This window comes from Nicotiana tabacum, chromosome 17 (assembly GCF_000715075.1).
Source record: "Nicotiana tabacum cultivar K326 chromosome 17, ASM71507v2, whole genome shotgun sequence".
Lineage (NCBI taxonomy): Eukaryota > Viridiplantae > Streptophyta > Magnoliopsida > Solanales > Solanaceae > Nicotiana > Nicotiana tabacum.
This window is the reverse complement of record NC_134096.1, coordinates 59,380,053-59,402,982: the sequence shown is the minus strand read 5'-3', so window position 1 is coordinate 59,402,982 and position 22,930 is coordinate 59,380,053.

Here is a 22,930-nt window from a genome sequence, read left to right as displayed (position 1 = left end):
AAGAACAAAACATGCCACATCAGTCTTACTTGGAGACTCTACGATAATACTACCTCTATCTGGGCTAGGGTGATCATAGGAAAATACTGTAGTGGACGAGAGAATAGGGTTAAGGCTAAGACTAAGACCTGGAAAAATGTTTAGGGGGCTAGAAGATATGCATAAATTGCACTAGATGGGTGGTTCACAAAGGGGATAGGGTTAGATTCCTTACTGACACATGGCTTCCCAAGATGCAGCCATTGGATAAGATCCTTAATGATCCATGGCACCACAGTGACATGAACACCAGGATAAATAAAGTGTACTCCAATGGAGTTTGGAATTTCAGCTCCATTCCCTATCCAATCCCCCATGACATCAACATGATAATCCAAAACACTTTCATTCCCACCTCCACCTCTGTTGAGGATAAGCTAATCTGGAACCTTAACCCCAATGGCATATTTAGTACCAAATTAGTATACTCATTCCTTGATGCACTAATGCACAATAACAATTCTAATAAAGACCACTTCAGCTGGATTTGGAAATTAAAGACCCCCAATAAGATTAAGTTCTTCATATGGCTCATGCATCAGAAGAGGCTGCCTACAGGGAACCACTTACACTACATTGGCCTAAGAATTGATCCTAACTGCTACTTCTGTGATTCTGCCATAGAAGACATAAACCACATCTTCTTTGAATGTGCTAATGTCAAAGGGTTCTGGCAGCAATTGCTGCACCAGTGCAATCATAAGCCTAACCATAGTGTCAATTTCTTTTCTATGCCAAACTGGGAAGACACATGGCATAGGCTTCAAAATGTGGAATACAATGCTTTCATCAAATGGAAACAACTATTGTCCTCCTGCCTCTGGGCCATCTGGCTCACTAGGAACTCTAATGTCTTTGAAAAGAAAAGAAATCACATTAATATACACCAAATAATAGCAAAGGTTGTTGAATACCACCATGTAGCAGCCACGTCCAGGCCTGTTATAACAACAAACACCTTATACCTAAAGTGAAAACCACCAAATAAGGGCTTTTATAAGTTGAACACTAATGGAGATGCCTGCCTTAACACAGAGAAATGGGGTATTGGGGGGGGGGGGGGGGGGGGGGGGGTATTCAGAAAACAACAGGGGTGACTAAGTTTAAGGCTTCATGTGAGGGCTCCCAAACACTAATAGTCGCAGGGCAGAGCTCCAACCCCTTTGGTTGGGGCTAAAATAGCTCTACATCAAGGTTTGTAACCTATTGTGATTGACACTAACTTTGAAGTGGTGTTGGAAATGTTAAAGCATGGTAACTTAACTCACAACCCCATAATTTTTGAATGCAGGTATCTGATGGAGCAGCTGGGGAACCTAGTCATAGGCCATAGCTACAGGGAGCAGAATCAAGTGGCGGACGTACTAGCAAAGGAAGGAGCTAGGAAGGAAGTTTTTGACAAGACCCAATTTTTGGCAGTTCCTCCGGTGTTTGCAGATTATGCAGTGTGGACAGACATCTTAGGAACTATTTTATGAAAGAAAATTAAATATATATATATATATATATATATATATCCAATTAACAAAAAAAAACTAAAATGCCAAGGAGATGTTTTACGTCAGTAGCATAGTCAAACTGAAGATATTGTCTCTAATGTAGTTGGCCTGATAAAAGTTCATATTCATGCCATTTCCAACCCTTGCCTTCATTTTCTCCTCCAAAATTGAGTAAATTATAACCTGGAGTAAAGTTACTCCAACCATTACTCCATTGTTTACTCAAAAAAAATATATTCCATTTTATATTCTTCTCTCTTTTTAATATTATATTATTATCTTTTATTTTAAATTTTAATTTTCTTATTTCTATTAAAGAAATTCTATCTTCTTTTTTTTTTACATATTCATCACATATAATTTATATTCCTTTTTTATATAACCATTTAATATAAAATTATTTTATACCATAATTTTTTAAATAATATAATTTGTAAGCAAATATTATAGGTTATATATATATTAATGGATAATTCAAATAATAGTGAAATCATTGTGATACAAGATAATTAAAGACATATTATATTATGGTCAAATTCAGAATAAATACTACATAAATATTCAACTTTCACCTCTAGTATGCTCCAATAAATGATCTATTAATGCATTATGAAGTGCAAAATGAGCATCTTTGTCCTTAATTATTTTGTGTCGAGCTAAAAATTATTCAAATTGGTGATTTTTATCTACTATCATTTCTACCGTTGGAGGCGGACATTCCCAATCATCTTGAATTGGTACATTACTGTATATTCAATTTTATGCTATTATTATGATATTTGGCATAGTTTCAATTTTTATGTATTTTAATTTAATGTATTTCCAGTTTTAATGTATTTTCATTTAATTTATTTTCAATTTTTACTTCAATTTTAGCAACATCTAATATTTTATATTCGCACCTTTCAATTTTAGCAACATATAATATTTTATATTTACACCATTCATTTTTTGAGATGATTATATATTTTTTGTACAATTATAACCTATAATAAAATTAACTTACAATCTTACATAAAAATAATAAATGCACGAAAATTAATTTATTAAAATTATACGCCAAAGTTAAGATGTAAAATTAATATTATAAAGATATTACATAAATATAATTAGGTATATATAAAGAGATAAATTGAAAGAGTTAAATAATAAAAATAATAAGAAAGTAATATGGGATATTAATGGAGGATATGAATAGTGTCACTATTCATCCCATATTTTGCCGCCAAAAATTGGGGAGCATTGGAGCCAAAATTTTCCAAAACATGTCTGCATTATGGCAAAATGCAGCAGCGTTGGAGATGGCCTCATAGAGTATTTTTGTTTGTAATTAGAAAATTAATTTACCTTAAATTATGTTAATTTATCAGGATTAAGTGACATATAAAGTAAGACAAAAGAATATTTCACCATTAAAGGATGGACGTCTACTCTTGATAGTTAGATTTGCTATGTACCCAAAATTAAGTGTATCCTGAAATTTACTTTATTAGACGAAGCCACAACGTGCTGCCTCAACATGAGAGTAGGAAGTTGAGTCAAGAACGAAAGTGCGGTTATTTTGGACTCAAACGATAAAAATAGGTGGAAAACAATTGACTATCATTTTATATATAGCGCGGTGAATAACTTCTCTATATATGAACTCAAAATTGGCGGGAGGTATATGGCATATATAAGAGGCGCTATATTATAGCACCTCCTATGTATGTACTATACCTACTTAAAAAAGCGGGTCATCTCCTTCCCCGACCAGAAACCAGCAGAAAGCCAAACCCCCAAAGCCGGTCTCTCCCCCTCCCCCCCCCCCCATTTTTAAGCAAAAAAACCCCATTAGAGCCCACTCACCCCACAAAAAGTGTATCTTCTCCGTATTGTAGCAAGCTAACACCAGATCCAAGGCGTTGTCGTGTATTGGATCTCGTATATTGCTCGTTTCGGCCCCCAAATTATCAAATTTTTACATTTTAAAAAACTTTAAATCGAGGTATTCCGACTTACTTTTTGGTAAAACTCATGTATATAAAATACTTATTAGATGTTTTTTACCATAGTCTATGTTTTTTTTGTGATCCTTTTATAATTTAATTAATTTATTATTTTTTATCCGGATTAGATTATTTATGTGCTAAAAAATTAGTAAAAAGAATAAATTATTATTTTATGAATAATTAATGTTATATGTGATTTTATTGTTGTACGTATATTAGTATGTGACTTTATTATTGTTTAGTGCCCTTTGATGTTATGTTGTGCCCGTAATTGTAATGTAGTGCCCTTTAGCATAGTAAAACTGATAATAAATGTTAGCTTATGGTAGTTGACTTTGTTTATGGCCATTTAGAGTAGTATTACTTTAGTAGAAAAATGTTGGAAACTAACATGTGAAATATTAATATTGAAAATTTATCTACCTAAGTATTTGTTATATGAATAATTACCAAATTATCTTTGTAGTTATTAAAATTAATTATTTAATTATTTGTTAACCCCAAAATTATCTAAAAAAAGATGATAGTTCAAACACAAACCCTCTCGAATTTTAGTCAACAAATGTAAGAAAATAACATAAAAAACAAAAATATAGAAAATTTGTCAAACTAAGTATTTTTATATGTATTAATTGTATCATGTATAGTTATAAAAATTAATTATTTAATTCCAGTATACCCAAAAATAGTTGAGTAAGAAATAGACATATAAAATAATAAAATAACATTTAAGATAATAAACTAACATATAAAATAACGTAATAAACTAACATATAAAATAATAATATAGAAAATGTATCAACCTAAATAATAATATAGAAAAAATATCGATTAAATATTAATATAAATTATATTGCAATATATTTAAAGATGTTAAACAATTAAACAAAAAAATACCTTAATTAACATTGTTCAATTTATAGACATCGTCATGGCGGTTCCCCTTGTGCATCCCGGACCTCCATCTCGAGAGCTACTGTTGCTACATGGCAACCATAGGTTTGCACACATCTAGGATGGGCATTGTTTGTCCCAGACATTCTGCCCCAGACGTATAGATGATATGTGAGAGTTCTTTAGGGACCACCCACTGCATCCCCGTATAGTTAGATGCCTTCAGGATACATATTTCTACAAGATCATAGAGATTGACCAGTTGCAGTTCGACTGGGCGTTGATTACGGCTATGATAGAGCGGTGGTGACCGAGACACACATGTTTCATCTACCCATCGGCGATGCTACCATCACGCTTGAGGATGTGGAAGTTCTTTTCGGGCTGCCAGTTGATGGTATACTTATAGCTTACCTGCATGCTCTTAGAGACTATAGAGAAGTGGATTACCTTTATATGTTGCAGCGGCTCATCGGTTTCCACCCAGGGGAGCCGACTGCAATGAGCGGGGCCAGTCGATTGCAGCTGATGCCCATTCGGCAGCATCTGGTGGTGATGGACGTGGAGATTATGGATGATTCACCGCCAGAGGATATCGACCGACACACTAGACGGTTGTTGCTGCTGATGTTTGGTGGTATATTATTCCTAGACACTTCGGGAAACCTACTTAGCTTGAGATTTCTACATCATCTGGAGCGGCTAGATGATTTATCTGGTTACAGCTGGGGTACATATGTTTTAGGTTACCTGTATAGGTAGATGTGTCGGGCGTGCATGGGCTCCCAGAGAGATGTTGCCAGATTTTTACCGTTGCTGCAAGTGAAAACATAATCAATTGTTTTCATGATTATAACATACATAGTAAAAACAATACCTTAAATTTTACTTCCACAATCTATATTAGGTTTGGTCCTGGGAGCACTTCCTGCAATTCCAACCACCTCTACCACCGATCGCTCCGGATTCACCACCTCTACTGTTTCACCCTTTAGCTTAGAGGTGGGTTGATATTTGAGGCTAAGGGTGGCAAGTGGGACGGTCCCGGGCCTAAACGGGCTAAGTGGTCCGGTCCCAAATTAAACGAGCTAAATGGTCTTTTTGCAGGGACCGACCCAGGACCGGGACCGTTTGGTCCCAGGCTAAACGGTCCCGGCCCGCGGGCTAAATGGGCTAAGTGGGCCCAACGGATTTAAAAAAAAAAAAAATTAGAGACAAAAGGATGTTAAAAATAATATCTAAGTTTAAAGATAAAAATATTGTAAAGAGATATGCCTTGTAATTTTATTATAGCATTAAAAAAACAAGGCAATATCTTTCTTAATCTTCATCTCCCTATGGAATGAGCACAACAAGGTGCTAATACCACCATTGAGAAGAAAAAGAAACTAATCAAGATGTGCCAAAATATAATTTACATAATACATACTAATTTTTGTTCATACAAGTTACATGATATCTCTTATAAACTTCATAAATCTATCGAGGTCCGGAGGAATTTCCGTTGGTGGTGGTGAAAAAGTAGCTTGATCATCGCCACTTCCGGGTGAAGCAACATCCTCCGCAAGTTCAACTAGCATTTCTTCGTAAGCTTCATCTTCATCTGTTGTGATTCAGCAAGTCCAAAATTTCTTCTTTCCGACCGCATCCAATCTCTGAAAAGTACTGATTTTTCCAAGCTCTCCCTCATAGACGCTATATAATCACCGAGTTGAAGTCTTGCTTGACTAAAAGTGCTCTCTGATGTCACTATTGAAGCTTGAATAGTTAAAATGTCTCTGGCCATCCTTGAAAGAACCGGAAAGTATTTTTCTTTGTCCTTCCACCATTCCAAACGATTAAAGGAGCCGTCGGGATTCACTTTCTCAATTCCCTACGATAAATAAACTTCAAGCTCATTTAGTTTTGAAAAATCACTACTACTAGAACCTCGAGAACCCCTAAACCCCGCCCAAGCACTAAGTGCTCTTACTCCCGCAGTTCTTTTAGATGATTGAGAATCAAAAGAAGAAGGAGTTGGAACATTTGGTCTGGCATGATTTAATGCAACTTGATTAGTATTAAAAGTAGTTTGAGCATTTATTCTAATTGAGGCTATTGCTTCCGAAAGTTGAGACCCGATCTTTGCCAATTCTTCCCGATCTTTTTTTAGATCATAATATAAAATACCACCGGTAACAGTGCTAATTCCCGGTTGAAATTGATTTGAACTGGTACTAGGGTCAACCTGACTAGGAGTAGGTAGACTTTTCCCGTCGGCCAAAGCTTTCAGACGAAGATATCTCACTCTATCTTGAGGGTGTTTCATTATGTGTCTAGCCAAAGTTCCCTCCCCCCCCCCCCCAATCCAAAATATTTAAAAACTAACTTCATGCCACAATTTTTACACTTAGCCTTTTTTCTGGAATTAGCTGAGTAAAAAATGGCCAAACGGGAGATGTTTCCGTCCGTTTGCTAGGTTGTCTAGAAAAAGTAGGGGTAGTAATAGGAGTACCAGATGGGGCATCATTTGGATTAGCAGGGTTATCACTAGTTGGGTTAACATCAGGAGCAGGACTAGTTGGTGTATCATCATCCGGTTGAGTTTCATCAAAATCTATTTCCTCGTCATCATTTTCATCAATAGTTGGATTAGAATAAAGAGCATTCATTAATTCATGGTCTAATTGTTCACCAGCTCTAATATTATGGCAAAATTGACTTTCAGTAAATTGTAATAAACTATTATCGCTATCAAGAATAACAGGTGTAGGACGGATATGGAGTTTGATTCGGGGAGCCCGGGGCAGTGGAGGAGGAACATATTGAGCACTAGATTTGTCACTCTAAGATTTTCCCTTATTTTTACCAAAAAGTTTTTTTAAGGAAGTCATCTTAATTAATAAAGTAATATAAAATAAATAAAACAAACAAAATTATAATATTAAAACTTAAGAGTTGGAACGAGTTTACCGAATTGACGAACAACTTGTTGAAAATTGATTATCGTTGAAGACTTAAAATCACCAACTTCACAATTGTTTCACAAATTGTAACAATAAAGTAAGCAATAATAGCAATTATAGAAGAAAATTAGAGAGAGATTGTGATAGATTGATGATTTTGTAATAAAAAATAAAAGAATGAGGGGGTATTTATAGCTGTTGGGCTGTCAAAAATAGCCGTTGGCCGGTCCCGGGCCGATCCCGATCCCTGGCGGGCTAAATGGTCCCGGGCCTAAATCATAGGATCGACCCACGAGACCTGCCCAGGCCCACTAAAACCGGGCCAAACGGTCCTGGCCCGTTTATCCGGATGTACCACCTCCACCGTTTCTCCCACTAGCTAGGAGGTGGGTAGATAGGCAAGGCCACGCCCACGAGGTCGAGTCTCGCCATCATCTCCCTCATTACAAGGATTTGTTGGATTCGCTTGAAGGCGCTCAGGTACATATATACTTAAGTTTACTTGGCCTGGCTTGATATGTCTTGCGTTTACTCACGATTCTTGTGTTTAATAAATAGTTCGTATGGAGGCCATACAACGACGTGCTCATAGCTGGTTTGCCCGATTATTGCTCCCCCAGTCGAGCTATGTGGAGCTCTTCCGTCCCACTGATATGTCTCGATATAGTCGAGCATCATGCCAACGAGCAATATTATTTATGTTTTACATAATTTGGGCATGTGTTTTTATTTTTTGGGTTATTTATTAGTTTAACACTATAACAAAAAAAAATAAGACAGCTTAACATTAATTTAAATTCGTTAACAATTAAAGATAATACATGACATGCACAACATAAAAATAAACTACTATACTAAACGCATCCATGTGTTTGTTTCGTTACTATTGCCTATTATTCTATGCTTCAACCACTTAAGTTTCTCTTCCAACCGATTATTTTCTTCTTCTGCCTCTTTTAAATTCTCCTTCACTACCGCAAGTTGTTCTTGCACTTTCAAGATTCGGAGTTCGTACTCACCAGTCATATTCCAAATATTTAGCAAACATGATTTGTAGTATCTCTGGTTAATGGGTTCATCAAACCATTCTTCAAAACCACATTGATTTCGTCCTACCAATGGGGATGATAACAAAAGACTATTAATTAACATGTTATATAAAAATTATTAACAAAAATTCTTCCAATAATATTAACTTACAACTTGTTTACACATCCAACGTTTGCGCCCCAGATTGCAATTTGATCAACATGGCTTCAAAATCGCACGTCTGCCACATTAACACGTTGGTACGTCATTGCGTCCAGACATGTCGTAATGTTCGAAAATGAAAAATTAATGGAAAGTTTTTATATTTTTTTCGTTACAACGCAAATAATAACTAAAATATGCACGATTGTTGTAGGCAAATAAGAGTGATTTTGGGTTACATAACGCATATTGATGAGGCGCTATGTATCGCGTGACAATGATTCTTTAGGGTACGAGTAGGTCCATCTTTTTCAGGTTGACATGACAATACATATAACACATATTAGTCAGGCGCTATGTTTCACGTGATAATGATTCTTTAGGGTACGAGTGTGTAACGACCCGACCAGTTATTTTGAGCTCTAGCTCATCGTTCAACGGTTTGAGGTCTTGCGTAGCTTCACTTTAGGTATTATGACTTGTACGTGTGGTCGGAATTTAATTTCGGGAAGTTCAGAATTGATTTGGAAAGAAAATTCTAATTTCGGAAACTTTAGGTTGGAAGAATTTGCTAAGATTTAACTTTTAAGTAAACGACCTCAGAATCGAGATTTGAAGGTTCCAATAGGTTCATATGATGATTTTGGTCTTAGGAGCGTGTCCAGATGTTGATTTGGAGGTCCATAGGCTATTTCGGTGTCAATTGGCAGAAGTTGGAAATTGGATGATTTTTGGGAAGTTTGATCGGGAGTGGACATTTTGATATCGGGTTCGGATTCCGATTCTGGAAGTTAGAGTAGGTCCGTAATGTCAATTAGGACTTGTGTTCAAAATTTGAGGTCAATCAGACTTAATTTGATAAGTTTCGGTGTGAGATGTAGAAGTAAGAAGTTTTAAAGTTCATTAGGCTTGAATCGATGCGCGATTTGTGTTTTTAGAGTTGTTTAATGTGATTTAAAGGCTTTACTAAGTTGGTATGATGTTTTAGGACTGATTGGTATATTTGGTCGAAGACCCCGGGGCCTCGAGTGGTTTTCTGATGGTTAACAGATCAATTTGGACTTGCGTGAATGGTTGAAGAGCACCAGCTCTCGTATAATCGCACATACGCAAGTTTTACCGTAGGTGCGAGCTCGCAAAAGCGAGCATTTGGGCACAAAAGCGGTCCCGGAGAAGATGGCCTATGGTCGCAGGTGCGATGTGAAGACCGCAAAAGCAGAGTCGCTTCTGCGGAGAAAGGATCACAGAAGTAGAAATGCCTCGGAGGTTTGTTGATCGCAGAAGCGGACATGGTCCGCAGGAGAGAGTGCGCATAAGCGATCCTTGGCCACAAAAGCGGAAGCATAGAAGCGCATTTGGGTCTGCAGATGCGGACATGCCTGGACTAAGTTAGAACCGCACCTGCGACGGATATTCTGCAGTTGTGGCTGGTGTTCCGCAGGTGCGGAAAGTCGGTTAGGCAGATTATTTCTAAATCGGGGGTTTTCTCATTTCCCTCATACTCTCACTTGGTTGGGACGATTTTGGATAGCTTCAAGGAGAGATTTTCATCAAGCAACACAAAGTAAGTGATTCTCACCTATTACAAGTTAAATGCATGGTTTGTATAAGGATATAAACATGGAAATTAGTAGAAATTATGTGATTTCTATAGAAAACCTAGAATTTAGTATTTTTGGAATTTGACCATGAAATTGGACATGGAATTTGGAATAAGTTATGTATTTTAGTTTGTAATATTATGGGTAAAGTTTATATTCAAAATTTTTTGGAATCCGGGTGCGTGGGACTGATGATTGGTTTTATCGACTTTTCGAGCGGAGTTGGGGATTGTTATTGATTGATTAACTATGGGTAATAAAGTATATATTTATAGATTTGCACATTTGTTTGTCAAGTTTTGAAGAGACGGGCATCGATTTGAGGTGTTTGAGAGGCGTTGGAGCCGGTTTTGGAACTATGGAGCGAGGTAAGTCTCCTGTCTAACTCTATGAGAGAGAAACTACCCCTAGGTGATGTATTTGTTATGTGTTAATTGTTGCGGAGGCTACGTACACAACAAGTGACGAGAATCCGTGCGTAGCTAGATTCATGTTCTGTCCGGGTAGACTTAGGTTCCCGCCATGTTATAACTGTACTATTTGAGTTGTCTATTGCCTTTTAAATTCCTTCATATTACATTGCGACTTGAGGCTAGACTTGTGTAGAGTGATAGACTTGATATTATAGAGAATCGATGGGAATCATGATTAGCCGCAAAATAATTGCACTCCTGTTACGAATTTCTCCCGCGTTATGTGTTTTCATCGGAAGGTTTCCCTTAAATAAATTATAACTCACATGCCTATTCGTAAGTGGAATAAAGGACCCGTCAAATCTTCTTATTCTAATGGGATCGGGCCATTCGCCTCGGCAGGATGGATACATCTATGGTTCGTGGTGTTTGACCCTCGACAGTGCGCACACTATGATGGATCGGGTCGTACACCTCGACATGATTATGTACCACACTCTCATGTGAGCGGGCCGTTCGCCTCGGCAATAAAATAGATGCATCTATGGTTTGACAATGTTATGATGGATCGGGTTGTACACCTCGACATTTCTATAAAATAATCTTATAAAATCTTGCGTAATAATTGGCAAGAGGCTAGTATATTTGTGAGCTTTTCCTGATTGAACTGTGACGACCTATCTGGTAAGGTCCATATATATACTCCGATCGAGGAGGTAACTACTAGTTGAGAGTTCGAGTTATTGCTGAGAGGAGGATTGTACCACGTATTTATACTTGTTATTTCGATTATTTTCTCTGATTCACATCTATTTACTTCTATTGTATCTGTCTTATTGGACCACTACTGAGTGTTGATTGCGACCCCTCGTCACTACTTCTCTGGGGTTAGACTAGATACTTACTGGGTACGCGCTGATATACATACTCATGCTACACTTGTTGCACTTTTTGTGCAAGTACATACATGTCTAGCGGTCTTTTGGGCGCAGAGGCGCACCTATTGCGGGGACTTTACCATGAGCTGCATTTCATATTATGATCCGCAACCTGCTGAGTCTCCATCAGAGTTATTTGTATTCTCATGTCCAATTGTATTCCAGATAGATGTTATACTTTATTATATTTCCTAGTTGATGTTCATGCACTTGTGACACCGGGGTTTGGGGATTCCTAAGGGTTGTTCATTATTTGTGGTTCACGTAAATATTATTATCCACCTTGTAAATTATATTATATACTATTTAATTAATAAAAATTATGATTTAAAAATACTAAAAGGAGCAATTAAGTGATCAATTACCATTGGCTTGCTTGACAGCAGTGTTAGGCACCATCACGACCTTTAGTGGATTTTGGATCATGATAGCTTGGTATTAGAGCGCTAGGTTCACTTAGGTCTCACGAGTCATGAGCAAGTCTAGTAGCGTCTTGCGGATCGGTATGGAGACGTCTGTACTTTTCTTCGAGAGGTTATAGGGTTGTTAGGAGCACTTCCTTTCTTGAATTCCTCATTGTGCGATTTGATTCCATTGAGGCGTGTGCCTTTATTTCCTTCCTACTCAATCTTATGCGATGCGAAGTGCTTGTTATTAATTGGGCGTCAAGGAGTTGTAGTGGTACTACAGACATAGTGCAGGTTGTTTTTCTCTGTGTGTTCGGGCAGACTATTATCATCGCCTTGCGGAAGGATGTTCATTTGTTTCAGCTCAGTATATGTATTTTCTATGGTTTCGAAACTATGCACGTATTGCTACGATATCTATGTGTTCTTATCGCACATTGTTGGTGTAATGGAAATGTGCTTGGTTATGTGTCGAGGTAGTGAATGACTCGGAAGGAGGATTTCTCAGTGCATGATTTAGAAGTTCAACATTTTATTCCAGCAAAGGAAAGACAATCAGGCTATGGATGTTCAGATTTTGGTCGATGGAGTAACGAAACTTGGTATTTTAGAGCGTGGTGGAATTTTCATTATGATGCGGTGTCGCCGTCCTTGTCTGAATGCATTACGGTTCGCTGGTGTTATGGTCTTCTTTGATTTTTCCTTCGGGGACAGGGTATTGTGAAATGGTTCTTAAGGGGCGGTTGTCAAAGATAGCGGTGTGCGGCAGTTCAGAATCGAATTGGTATTTTTAATTTTGATGGCTCGAGAGAGATAATCTTCAAAGAGGCTTAGAGTCGGTAATAATTTTTTGGTTCAGGTGCTACAGAGATGTATTTTGATTTGATGCAACATTTGGGTCGCAAAGTATGAGGGAAGATATGGCGGGAAGTGTTTCGCGGTGGTTGATGTACTAGCAGGTCAAGTATGAGAAGCAGAGGTTGAGAAGTTACTTAAAGGAGATGGTTTAACCGAAGTAAGAGTAGTAGATTAGCATATGGATTTTGTGGTAGGATAGCCGCGTGCCTTGAGAAAGTGTAGAACGGCTTGGGAATCGTGATGGAAGGTGATTCGGCCTACGAATTTTATTTGGAATGATGGTCGTTGTACGAAGAAAGATTAAATATGGCAGAAAGGAGTTTGCTTGAAATGAAGAGGGATGTGAAGATTTGATTATCGTTCATATGCAATATGGCTCGAGTTCGGAAGGGATTTTTCAACTTCAGTTGAAATCAATAGGGAAGGAGAAGACTTATACAGTTGGTGAGCGAGCATGAGCTCAGGAGCATTTACTGATTACGTGGTAGTTATACCCAGTGTAGCGTCGTTGGAAGATGTCGGTAAGGAATTTCACAGGTGGGTTATCTCTTGGGAGCAGGTTAGTGATTGCATGATGTTGATGAAGCTTCTACAAAGAATACTACTTGCTACCTAATAAGGGGGTCGAATATGTGATTATGACTGATGATTCAGAATGTTCATGAAAAGCCTAACAAAAGACTTCGAGAAGTTTGGCGGGTTAACAATGCGAGATCATGGTAATTGAGAAGGGGGAATCGTTGTGGGCTCTACATTATGTGATGGTAGCTTAGAGTAAAGTGGGGGAACCCCACCATTTACAATTGGATCGCGTGGTTATCTGCTTGTGCGGTTTCCGATTATTTGTGCGTTGACGGATTATTTATGACTAAGAAGAGGGAACATTAGGGGTAATTCAGCAAAGAACTTAATGGATATGTTCTATATTCGGCTTTATAGAAGCATGTTCAGGTTTTTGGGAAGACTCGAAGATTATGCTTTTGTGGATGTGATGTACAAGGAAAAGCGTTCAACTGGTTGCTTATTCGAGAGGGTGTTCATGTGCTAGTAGAGCGTTGGAGTTGGTTATATTCGGGACCGGGTCAGAGTGGGTGACTCTCGACAATGGTCCTAGTGGGTTCAAGAATTAAAGTGCATTATTAGAGGAAATGAAGAAATAGCTTCGGACTCGTGAAAGGTCTTGCAGAATAGGTACACCACTTGGAGATGCTATTGTGTGCGTAAAGAGGTATGATATGATTCATAGGTATTGAGACGATGTGGTCTCGCGATTCGGGTCACTCGGGATGAGTGCGGATTGAGTTCGTTATGTTGTGAATGGAGCTGTTATATTTCTAAGTCAGGTCAAGGGTAAATTGAAAGAAGTTGGTTCAGTTAGTAATGGTTGAGTCGGCATGATTGTGGCAATGATCAGTTCCTTCGGCATATGAAATCATACATGTGGTTTGTGGTTGTACGTGCGGGCTTGACAACTACCATAACTTGATTGATTTAGGAGGTATTTGGTTCAAATGGCCTTGTTATGTAAATGGATTCCAGAAGAGTCATGGCGGTTTAGGTCACGAATTGAGGTTTGTATTTTCTGCGGTTTAGGAATTTGATTGCGTGTTGCATTGGTTCTTCGGAAATGAGCTAAGTGAAAGGTTTCTAGCCAATGAAGTGTTATTCTACTGGTAGTTCAGGGGTTATGCTGAATTCGTGTATTCTCGCGTAGCATCATGATAGGTGCAATGAGCGGCATGGGAATTTGAAAGTTGAGGACCAAGGTTGCAGTTCGGTGTTGACAAGAATGTCACGAGCTCGGATGAGCCGGCAAGAATTAGATGTTCAGAGTAAGCTGACATTATCTTAGTTTCTCTTGGGAATGGTGTTCTGTGGAAAGAGCATTCTGTATTGATTCACGAATTCTTGATCTGCTTTACAACATTAGTACGGTTGGTGGTATGGATGTGCGGACTTGGCTACCTGGGCGGAAGGTTGTGGGAGCGTACCCCACAGGGAAATTGTATGAGTGTGATATGCTAGTCACTTGATTGTTAAAGATCGAAACCAAGTACGAAGATTTTTGGTACTATCATTAATATGAGAGTTTAAGCCTAGAAGGCGCTCTATTCCTATGATTGTGAACTCTCGAGGTTGTGCCCGATTAAGACGGCTTGATTATTCATACATGTATTGAGGTCCCGTGTAGCTTGTGGTGTCATATGAGCAGGATGGCTCTCGAGATGCATGTCATTTATCGTATCTTAGTTGTGCTTGGGTTTCGTAGCGTATTGCGCTATCCGTCTCCCCAAGATTGGTATTATGCACTTGGCGTGCTTGTGGTTGATATTTAGGCATTTCGTAAGTATGAGCGTTACGACTTGATATGTGTTTCTTTCTTGATTGTTGTGGGCGGATCGAGTGGCACGCCGCCGCAGGTACATTGTTTGGATCAAGTGGCACGCCGCCACGTGCATATTATGTGGATCGGATTGCACGCCGCAATATTATCATGTTTAGATAGGGTTGCACGCCGCAACAATATCATGTTGTATCGGGTTGCACACCGTAACAGCGAGATGTCGAGCATAGTTTCTTACACTCATTTTGTGTGTCTTGTTTTCATCCCTGAGGTAAGTTCATATCATTTATCCGACCGTTTTATTCGTTACGCGGGCTAGATAGTCCTTTTCAGATCTCGTTTTTTCTCATGTATCACATTCGAATTTGTAGCTTGTTGGCGCATTATGGGCGTCATATGAAATTTTTTGACAGTGTCTGAGGTGGTTTATTATCCGAGCAAGTTGTATTGGGTGAGACTAGATTATTGGACTTGAAATATGTGCAATCGGATTTATATGAGGTACATTAAAGGGAAAATATCGTTATTCAGTTCAGAATGAGGTAATGATTCTTGTCAGGAGGAGAGACTCCATGATATATTGATTCTCCAGGTGGTTATGAGTTTCTACACGTCTCTTTCGTCGTGTCAGTATTGCGAAAGTTAGAATATGATTTATATACGTCATGAGATGTATTATGGGCATTGGATTTGTAAAATTATAGCTATTGTGGTCGGAGGATGTTATTATGGGTATGTGAATTATGCGGGGCATGGTGTGAATTCAAAAAAAGGTATACGATAATGTTTAGGTACGGTGTGTAGTGATTGGTATGGTGTTCGTATGTGAGAATTAGGTCTTGTAGAGAAATTTGGAGGTTGGAATTTGGTTCTAAGGCCTACTGACTAAATACAAGGGATGAGCTTCAGTCCGGCTTGAGCTAATGTGTTCAACTGGAATGTGGTGGCACGGGTAGGTGCACGAGGTGTTAAACAGTGATTTTGGACAACTCCAGAACAGTTCTTGGCACGTTCGAGGACGAACATATGTTTAAGTGGGGGAGAATGTAACGACCCGACTGATCATTTTGAGCTCTAGCGTATCATTCGGCGGTTTGAGGCCCTGAGTAGCTTCACTTCAGGTATTATGACTTGTACGTGTGGTCGGAAATTAATTTCGGAAGTTCGGGATTGATTTGGAAAGAAAATTCTAATTTCAGAAGTTTTAGGTTGGAATAATTGGCTAAGATTTGACTTTTGAGTAAACGACCTCAGAACCAGGATTTGAAGGTTCCAACAAGTTCGTATTATGATTTTGATGTTAGGAGCGTGTCCGGATGTTGATTTGGAGGCCCGTAGGCTATTTCGGCGTCAATTGGCGGAAGTTGGAAATTGGATGATTTTTGGGAAGTTTGATGGGGAGGGTGGAATTTTTTATATCGGGGTCGGATTCTGATTCTGGAAGTTGAAGTTGGTTCGTAATATCAATTAGGACTTGTGTGCAAAATTTGAGGTCAATCGGAGTTGATTTGATAGGTTTCGGTGTCGGATGTAGAAGTATGAAGTTTTAAAGTTTATTAGGCTTGAATCGATGCAGGATTCGTGTTTTTAGCGTTGTTTGATATGATTTAAAGGCTCGACTAAGTTTATATGATGTTTTAGGACTGGTTGGTATATTTGGTCGAGGACCCAGGAGCCTCGAGTGGTTTTCGGATGGTTAACAAATCAATCTTGACTTGTGCGAATGGCTGAAGTGCACCAGCTCTGGTGTAATCGCACCTGCACAAGTTTTACCGCAAGTGCGAGCTCGCATAAGCGAGCATTTGTGCGCAGAAGCGGTCCTGGAGAAGGTGGCCTATGGTCACATGTGTGATGCGAAGACTGCAGAAGCGGAGTTGCTTCTGCGGAGGAAGGAGCGCAGAAGCGGAAAGGCTTGGGAGGCTTGTTGATTGCAGAAGCAGACATGGTCCGCAAGAACGCGTGCGTAGAAGCGCTCCTTGCCGCAGATGCGCATTTGGGTCCACAAATGCGGACGTCCCTGGACTAAGTTAGAACTGCACATGCGACGAAAATTCCGCAAGTGTGGAAAGTCGGCTGGGCAAATTGTTTTTAATTCGGGGTTTTGCTCATTTCCCTCATATTCTTACTTGGTTGGGGTGATTTTGGAGAGCTTCAAGGGGAGATTTTCATCAAGCAACACAAGTCAAGTGATTCCCACCTATTACAAGTTAAATACATGGTTTGTATAAGGATTTAAACTTGGAAATTAGTAGAAATTGTGGGGGGTTTTGGTAGAAAATCTAGAATTTGGTATTTTTGAAATTTGACCACGAAATCAGACAAAGAATTTGGAATAAGTTATATATTTTAGTTCATGGTGTTATGGGTAAAGTTTATCTTCAAAAATTTGAAATCCAGGCGCGGGCTCGAGGGTTGATTAAATCGACTTTTCGAGCGGAGTTGGGGATTATTATTAATTGATTAACTATGGGTAATAGAGTATATATTTATGGATTTGCATATTTGTTTGGCTAGTTTTGAAGAGACGAGCATCGATTTAAGGTGTTTGAGAGGTGTTGGAGCTGGTTTTTGAACGTCGGAGTGAGGTAAGTCTCCTGTCTAACTCTATGAGGGGGAAACTATCCCTAGGTAATGTATTTGTTATGTGTTACTTATTGTGGGGGCTACGTATGCACCAGGTAACGAGAGTCCGTGCGTAGCTAGATTCATGTTATATTCGGGTAGACTTAGGTTCTCGCCATGCTATAACTGTACTATTTAAGTTATCTCTTGCCTAATAAATTCCTTCATATTACATTGCGACTTGAGAATAGACTTGTGTAGAGTGATATACTTGCTATTGTAGAGATTCGACGGGCTTTATGATTAGCCGCAAAATGATTGTATTCCTCTTACGAATTTGTCCCGCGTTATGCGTTCTCATCGGAAGGTTTCCCTTAAAAAAATTTATAACTCACATGTCTATTCGTGAGTGGAGTCAAGGACCCGTCAAAGCTTCTTATTCTAATAGGATCAGGTTGTTCGCCTCGGCAGGATAGATACATCTATGGTTCATATCGTTCGACCCTCGGCAGTGCGCACACTATGATGGATCGGGCCGTACACCTTTGGTAGGATTATGTACCACACTCTCATGGGAGCGGGCCGTTCGCCTCAGCAATTAATAGACGTGTCTATGGTTCGGCAATGTTATGATGTATCAGGCCGTATGCCTCTGCATTTCTATAAAATACTCTTATGAAATCGTGCGTAATAATTGCCAAGAGGCCAACATATCTATGAGCTTTTCCTGATTGAATTGTGATGACCCATCTGGTAAGGTCTGTTATATATATACTCCGATCGAGGAAGTAACTACTAGCTGGGAGTTCGAGTTATTGCTGAGAGGAGGATTGTACCACGTATTTATACTTATTATTTCGTTTATTTTCTCTGATTCACATCTGTTTACTTCTACTGTATCTGTCTTATTGGACCACTAGTAAGTATTGATGTCGACCCCTCGTCACTACTTGTCTGGGGTTAGGCTAGATACTTATTGGGTACGCATTGATTTACGTACTCATGCTACACTTGCTGCACATTTTGTGCAGGTACATATATGTCTGGTGGTCTTTTGGGCATAGAGGCGCGACTATTGCGGGGACTTTATCGTGAGCTGCATTTCATGTTATGATCCGCAACCTGCAGAGTCTCCATCAGAGTTATTTATATTCTCCTATCCAATTGTATTCCAGACAGATGTTATACTTTATTATATTTCCTAGTTTATGCTCATGCACTTATGACACCGGGTTTTGGGGGTTCCTACGGGTTGTTCATTATTTGTGGTTCGCGTAAATATTATTATCCACCCTATAAATTCTATTTCATACTATTTAATTAATGAAAATTATGATTTCAAGATGCTAAAATGAGCAATTAAGTGATCGATTACCATTGACTTGCCTGACGACGATGTTATGCGCCATCACGACTTTGAGTGGATTTTGGGTCGTGACAGAGTGGGTCCAACTTTTTCAGGTCGACATGACAATACACATAATGCATATTGGTGAGGCGCTATGTTTCGCGTGATAATGACTCTTTAGGGTACAAGTGGGTCCAACTTTTTCAGGTCGACAACTTTTTCTGGTCGACATGATAGTACACTTAATGCATATTGGTGATGTGCTACGTTTAATATACAAGTTCGTGCAGTTTAGCTCTTCTTAAGTTGAACCAAGAGATCAATATTCAAAGACCATTTAAAGAACCATTACAACATCCATTTCATAAATGGCACTAACATTTAATAAGTGGTTTAAGAAGAGGCAAAAAGTGAAGGTGGTTCAAAAGATCCACATAGAACACGTCATTACACAATCGATCTCTACCTTGAAAAATATATGCTCGGTTTCTATACTGATTTGGTTGATGACAAGTGGTATGATATTCTGCACCTCTTGAAAAATAAGCCTATCAATATACACATTGTTCTCAAAGTTGCAGGGCACATTATTGAGGGAGATTCTAGAGATGGAAAATATACTAGCCGTTTATCATGCAATGGATGATCTTAAATACCTGGAAGGAATGGAGGATCAGTATTGGGATTTATTCGAACAAGAAAAATTGTATAGAGACAATGATTATCATGTTTTCCCAATAGTTATCGAGTGGGAGGGACTACCTAAGTTTCTACCACAGACGTTACGTAGGAATCCCATATTGTTGTAGAAATCAAGAAAGTGGTCTTATTGATGATAGCGATGAAATACGAGAAATGTGTGTCAACTGGGACATAGATTACGATGCTCTCGGTATGGAAGGGTGCGTACAAGATATTGAAGAAAAAGATGAAGACAATGACAATGAAATAGTGCCAGATAGTGACGATAATGGCGAATGAAAATTATTATTTATTTCTTGGGGTGTATGTTAAATTATTGTATTGAATCTTTAATGCTAAATATCAATTAGCTTTAACCTCATTGGAAACATAATTTTATTTCATAAATTTTGCAAACTGAACATTTACACACATTTAGTACAACAAAATACTGCAATAAAACAATATGTTTATCCTTGATAATTTGGCACATTGGATGAACTGCCACCTGGAGCTGAATTACCACTGCTTCCAAAACTAGCTAAAGGACATTTATGGCGGTCTTGTCCTGTTTAGGAAATATACCATATTTATGCGCATAAATAGTATCACCAACATCCATTTGGTTCTGTATCCGCATTCATTTTTGCACTTGTCGTTGACGCACAAAATCCTTGTTACACACAATTTTAAATGGTTCCGGCGACCAATAATGCCTAACACCCACTAGCTGCAATTATCCAGTATAGGTGTTTAAGTATGCATCAACACTGTATTCTTTATCAACGTACCTCGTTGCCATGAATTATGTATGTTGAAAGCACTTCATCGCATGTGAGCATGGCAAGTGATAGATTGACAATTTTCCAGAGGCGCATAATCTTCTGGCTTCATTGACGGTGTGTGTATTATTCCCGCGATTGTGATGCAAACTAGTTTGAACTTCAAAAATATTTCGCTCGCTGCAGTACTGCAAAAATGAATGCCATTGTGCTCGCTTCCTATATTTCTCAAATCGTCTCATTGGTTGTGGCATAAATTCAACACCCCTTTACATCAATGATGATGCACATCTAGATCTTTCAACAAACCTCTCTGCCATCTACTTGAATGACATCCGCACTATGGAAGTGACAGGCAAATCAACGTGCAAATTTTGATAACCCGTTAAAAGATTCTGACACATTTGTAGTCAGAACTCAGAAGTCCCCATCTTCTACCACCATCCTTATACAAAGTCCACTTGTCAAGCTCTTGTCGCATCAACCAACGATAGGCTCCTCAGTCTTCTTACCTAATCAATTCTATTCGCTTCCTGAATTTACACTCTTGGTGATCTGTTGCAGCCATCCATATTAAATCATGTAAGTCCTAATTCGGATAAGCACTCTGGAAGTTGGCCTTCAAGTGCCTAATACAGTAACGGTGGTAGGCATACCGTTCCTGCCATGCACGTAAATTCTGTACAAAACTTAAAATACCACCATGCCGATCAGATATTAGATAAATACCTGAACGTTGTCTGACAACGTGCTCCTTCAAGTGTTTCAAATACAATGTCCACGTCTCTTGGCTTTTATTGGCACAAATAGCAAATACTAGTGGAAATATACTTCAATTAGCATCTACTGCAACAAAGATCAACAACTTAATATCATACTTTTCATGGACATGAGAGTCGTCTATGGGTATTACCGGCCGACAATACACAAAATTATTAATGGATGGTTTAAATTCTCAGAATACATATCTGAATATGTATTTTGGTATACCCGAACTCCGCTCAAGTTTCCATTCAATAACAGTCCTGGGGTCAAAGTGTTGCAATGCATCCATGTACCTGGGTAGAGCGGCAAAGGAGTTATCCTAGTTACCATAAATAATTTCAAACGCACATTTACGCCCTAGAAATGCCTTTCTTTTGGTAATGGTACATTCATATACCTGGTGGACAGATGCTATACACTCTTTAATCTTGTACCTTATGGACGCTTCAATGTGTGGAATCAAGATAATAGAAATCAAGTCAACATTCAAGTTAAAATGATTCCTACTGAATGTGTCCATTTCACAAGTGTGGGTGCCAATGTATTTCTCCATAATCCACATATTTATTTTCAACTTTCTCGCACGCAGCATCCAATTACAACCTTGAAATCATCTACGACAAATAACCTTGTATACTTCAGGAGATGATTCATGAACCACGATCTCACGATACTCTTTTATATTGTACATTCGCACCGCGCTGCTTAGGCGCACTTTATCAGCAAAAAGCATGCCCTTTGATAGCACCGTTGCTCTAGATTCATCCCACATTGTTGTCCGAATTTCGTCAAAATTCCTTGTAAGGGCATCCACATCCGGTATACTTGGCAACTGATCAAGGTAGGGAATCTCCCTTGAATGAAATGATACATGGGACTCGTACACTCTTGGTCTAACGAGAGATGGAGCATGCTCCCTCGTCAAATCAGGTTCATCATTCTCGTCCTCATCATCATCACTCTCATCAGGGAAGGGTGTGTCATCTCCATATTTATCAGCATTGTTGACATAATCACTATCATCTTCCTGACTTTGTACATCTGCCAGATCCCGATTAAATATGCTGTCTTCGGGCAATTGAGTAAGGATAGGATCTTCAAGTTTCTCGTTTTCACTGCACAACCAATAAAATAATGAGTTTCTCAAATTCATTCAAACATTACATATAAACTTTATCACTTAACTTACAAATCATAATGTGTTGATATCCCATGATCCACATTATCTTGTTGATGATGACTCTCGGATGGACCGCCATGATCCAACACACCAAAACTAGGTATATTCCAATTGTCTGTTGGTTCATAACTTGTAAAATTCATATTTGACCGGTACCCCCTGTGGAATATATAAGTGTTAATACAAATATAATACATAAAAATAAACATCGTAACACAAAGGGAAAATGAAATTTACTACTCAGCTTGTGGATTATGTAAACTTGGGTAGAAATTATGTCCTTGTTCCTCATTCGCCCGTGGAGATAAATTTAGATCTGGCCAAACTCTTTCATCCGGAACTTATTCAGATAAAACTGCTCCAAAAAAATCACTCGATGATTGAGGGATATCCCTATTTTGGGAACCCCAATATTGCAAACGTCTTCAGCCTTGACGTACATTTTCAACATTTTTATCACAAGAAGTTCCTGGTGTTCATCCGTAGTCCTCA